The sequence below is a fragment of the Trachymyrmex septentrionalis genome, unplaced genomic scaffold (assembly GCF_001594115.1).
Source record: "Trachymyrmex septentrionalis isolate Tsep2-gDNA-1 unplaced genomic scaffold, Tsep1.0 scaffold53, whole genome shotgun sequence".
Taxonomy (NCBI): domain Eukaryota; kingdom Metazoa; phylum Arthropoda; class Insecta; order Hymenoptera; family Formicidae; genus Trachymyrmex; species Trachymyrmex septentrionalis.
In genome coordinates this window covers 2837540-2842275 of record NW_017305705.1, presented here as the reverse complement: position 1 = coordinate 2842275, position 4736 = coordinate 2837540, and the positions used below count along the sequence as shown (strand labels likewise).

Sequence of the window (4736 nt, the reverse complement as noted above, 5' to 3'; positions counted from 1 at the left end):
TGGTATAGAAAGTTATATAACATAGAAGACACGGATACAAAATTAATTGTATAAAAATATATGTTACGTTTATTCTTTTGTACAGTATTTTGTATATCTATTGGAAGGCTGGAGCGCTTATTGGTCGCCATTGGTATATCATTCGGGGAGATATCACCTGGAAGCAATATTCTACGAGAGTATTTTGCGTGAGGAACGTGTAAACGCAATATTTTACCAGCATCGATACGTACCTGAACAACTACTACGCTAGGCGGACTTGCCCTTAAGCGACGCCTTCCATCGTTATTGTATTGTTAGAACAGACAGCTAGCCAATACGTACACGCGGTACCGTCATCGTATACGCTACGTTATGCCACACCAGTTTCTCGAACGATAAGAGAATGCAACGTTTCCCTCTGGCGGGCCGGACAGCGTGGGCCGTCCTGCCTCCGAACAATCAAATTTACTGCGAGCGCAGAGGATTGTTCCTGTTATTTCAGCCCACTCCTGCGCGAGCATCCGCCAATCAATTTCTTCTTTCGTTAATCCTTTTAAAAATTCTTTTTATGCGTGTTGGACATGCAAGATTTCTTTTTGCGTCAGACAGGATCTCTATAATTTCTTTGTTCTTGATAAAAATAATTAATACCGTTTTCACGGAAAAAAAGTAAGAGTTGCAATCTAGGTAGAATGCAAAATCATATAATAAGATCAAGATGGCTTCAAGTAGAAATTATTTTAGGAAAAATCATAATGATATCACCCAATACACTTTCGACGATAATTTTGTGATGAATTCTTAACAATGAGCGTTATGATTTTTCCTAAAATAACTTTTACTTAATGTCATCTTGATTTTATTATGATTTTGTATTATTCTATCTAAGAGAATATTAAGATCATGGAATATCATGGAAGACATTTTACGATCGATATATTGTCACCAAGCGCTGAGGAAGTAACTTCCTCATTTCCTTTCTTTTTTTCGGCCTACACCTGGTGTGAGGCTTATCAAGCGCATGACGGGGACCACCCACGGATATGTGTATCGAGACCCAGGTGGAACCATTAGAGCGAAAGATCGGCTCGTATATACCAGACCGCTAACATCCGTCGGTTGGTGTATCAAAAAGTCATACACCGTCAAGCCGTCAAATTTCGTTCTATACAATATATTTTTTATATAACTCTCCGTCTATTCTCTGGGTGTACTTTGCGTAAAAGGATTGAGGGGTACGCTGCATGATATTGCGCCGACAATACGCTGCGCTCCTCCCTCTTCCCCCCCCCCCGCCCCCCATAAAGAACATTAAATTTTCACGGTTTGTGAACTTATTTCTCTGCTCCCAGGGTGCCCCTCGAAGACGCGTGCCAAGTTCGAATGAGGCTTTTAATTAACTCGAGCACATGTCACCCGCGCGCATGTCGACTTCCTGCGGTTAAGAACACTCGGCAAAATGCTAAATTAGTGCAGGATAGGATGAGATAGGAAGTAGGACAGACAAAAATGGAGATCTTATTAACTTACTTCCTTCTCAGCTTTTGTATACAGAACATTACGTAAGAACGCATTATATGTGTTTAAACTTTGTTTCTGATTAACTGAAAACTGTACTTTACTCATTACGTCAAATAACTAATTGATTATTTACACAAGGTGGTTGTGTCATCAAGATCCTCATCGGTTGAATAATTCGAGGAGTCACTGGTCCGTAAAATGACTACCGTGGGCATCGTCGAGAGCGAATGGAAGTTCGTTGGGGACGGCCCCCAGTCAAGGGTTAGCAAAAGTCCGTTACAGTTATTCCTTGAAGTAATCGTGTTCAGTCGAGCACTCGGAAGACGCTAATGAAATGATCGGTAATCGATTGAACGATGGTACACACGTATAAACATTCACGTCCTGTTTTAGGCTCGACACAATCGAAATTTTGTAACGTAATCTTCTCCAAGCAATTTTCTAACGAGCGCAAGCAAAGTACGAATGAGTGCCATCTGGAAATTCTAATTATCTTTCAAACGTTTACCATCTACGAGGCATATGACTCACGAATATTCTTATACGAATATTCCTATATGTAGATGCATCCATATTTATGAGTTACACTTACTATCTATACGTTAGTGAGTCACGTATGATTATATAATATAAAAATAATTGTTAGTTTAAAAATCAAAGCAGAATGCGCAATTAATATATTGTATTAAAATGGAAAGCATAAAGAATGCGAAAAATCAAAGATAAACGAACATTAATGCCCAATGTAGATTGACTTTAATTTCAACTCAAAAGTAAGTTCAACTTACTGTCCGTCTTTTCTAAAGATTAGAAAAAGACGAAGAGTAAGTTGAGTCCGAGATTAAAATTAATCTACATTAGTGAAAATGGGCATTAGAAGTGTTAATCAAAAATATCAGTTTTACATGCAGGATAAGTATAATACTTTTGTGAGAAGATGCAGGTGACCGTTAAGGTACGGTGCCATTGAAAAATGCATTTAGTTATGAAGCTATTATGAATCCGTTGCGATCGTTTTGCGAACGATAACCTTCATTTGTCGTTGTCCATACTATGTATTTGTGTCTCCGAGGGTCGCTCATTTTCCTTAATTGCATGGCGCAATGGTACATTTAATTAGCTTTCTGATTGAGTCGATGAGAACAACAATCGTGTGTAAGAGCAGGATATGATTGCTCCAGGATATTACAGTAGGGGGAACGGTTATTTTATAGAGATACGAGTTTTACACTGCTTATCGTTTGCCGATTGCTAAATAAGTCGGCGTCGACGTCGGCGTGGATTTTTTCCTTTTCGATGTCGATGTTTAATTTATTCAAGCAGGTAGCCCACGTAACCCGCCATGTCCGATACTATTGTTAATTTCACGAGAATCTCAAGAGAATCGCTCCGTAGGATCTGATATGCATACGCTCTTCCTGTATGTAAACTTGGCTTCAATATGTCGCTTCCTTATTTTAAAACTGACACGAACAAATTAAGTTTTTCCAGGAGAAAGAGAAAAACTTTCTTTATCTTGACAGAAAATCATTGACAAAGGATATCGGTAAGAAGAATATATTCCTAAGGGATGAAATGCTATTTTTGTCATTCTTACTTCACGATCCTTAAAAAACTATTTTTTTTAGAATTGTGATGATTTTTTTACAAGTTACACTTTTTCAATGGTGACGATTTTGATGATTTTTTCATAAAGTCAAGTTAATTCACTGTTGATAATTGGTTCACTTAACTCACTCATGTGTATAATTCGAAAAGAACATTTTTGAGTTGTGACATTTGCTAAGTAAGAAAGCGATATGGCAAACGGAAAGAGCGACTTTTTGTTTTCACGTATACGTATTGCGTTCGGGAAGGCTTTTAAGAGGAATGCCTCTTAAAAGGAATCTTCCAAATCGGCTTACCGTACGCAAGAGATCAGCACTTTTTTTGACCGTCTCCATAAATCAACGGTCTATATTGTGCGCGACGTTAAGGTATACACGTAGTGTATATCCGTGTTTGTAGTATTAATTTATCGCCTGCTTGATTGCATGTGAGATTAGCGAGAAAGGCGTGGATCACATCGAGGTGTTTCTTAAGCGCCAGGATTTTGTGGTCTACCCGAGCGGTCTACGTTTCCAGATTAGCGCTTCTGGATGACGCGAGATGTACTGGGTGTTCGATTCGCTGTTGCGGTCAACTTTTTTTTCTGTAACGAGAGAAACCAGATTTTTCCAGTTCTACCGATAGATACACCCTCCACCGTTCGCTCATTTTCCCAGCTCGCCAGTAGCCATGGCGGATTACAAGATGAGTCTATGGTAGGAATCGCGTAGAGAGAGAGAGAGAGAGAGAGAGCGCTTTTTGCTCGGCTCAAGGCCTCGGTGAGAGATGTGAATGAATCTAGAACCTGTTTCTCTCCCCACAGGTTCTTCTCACACTTGCCCGACTTCTTTGGACGAAGTCGCGCGATACGCGATAATTTTACTGAAAATAGCATCACCAGCATCTTTTTTCCGCGTCCGGATTTAGTACACATCGTGGTGTGCTCCTCGCTGTTTCGATATTTTAGGGAGAGCTGAAATTGTTCTTCTTTCATTTCCATTAAACGCGCGGCCATAGAGCTATTATAAGCTGTATCGAAAATCGGTTGCAAGTTAACGGAACGCAATGTTGGAAAGGAAAAAGACAGGTTCTATTATCGGTTCTATCGTCATCGATATTATTATGATTAATATAATTGTTAAAGGGAAGAAACAGGGACGAATAAAGAGAGTGGGAAAGGTAAAGGGATTGTATCCCCGTGCAGGTAGCGCCACGGGCAATCGGTGTTCTTGTGATACCGGCAGTTTCGAGCGAGTCCTGCCGGTGAACGTTCGTACGGGTCGAGCGAACGGGGCTTCTTCCCTCTCGTCGGCCGGTGGCAGATATCGGTGCATCGTTCCTCCAGTTGCTTGCGAGTTGCCTTTAAAGCGGAGCGTGTGATACGGACGGCCGTATAGCAGTGTCTCGTCGGCCGTTTTATCGCTTATCAGCGGCCCGTTTCCGGGTTCACGGGCGCGCGGTAAAATTCAGATTAGAATCGAGATCGGATCGGAGCCGATGACGCATCGTTTCATCCGCGGGACCATGTTCGCGCAGTGGAGGAGCGTTAACGTTCTTTGATCGAAAGGTAAGTCTCCGTCATCCTCCGATATCTTTGTTTCCTCTTCTCATCACCGTCTTCGCGTGCCATTTGTAATTAATAACCA

At 40.9% G+C, this 4736-nt stretch overlaps 1 protein-coding gene across 3 annotated transcripts in view; it reads left to right on the top strand.

Annotated features, from left to right (window-relative positions):
* Nucleotides 1–4736, top strand: part of LOC108752019 — a 21214-nt gene that overhangs the window by 5598 nt on the left and 10880 nt on the right. For 2 of the 3 annotated variants that reach the window (XM_018492593.1, XM_018492596.1), the window contains exon 1: nt 4355–4657. The exons of the other annotated variant lie outside the window; for it this stretch is intronic. The gene's annotated coding sequence lies outside the window, so the exon portion shown is untranslated. Of the gene's footprint in view, nt 1–4354; nt 4658–4736 lie in introns of those variants that run through there. 3 annotated transcript variants of the gene reach the window in all.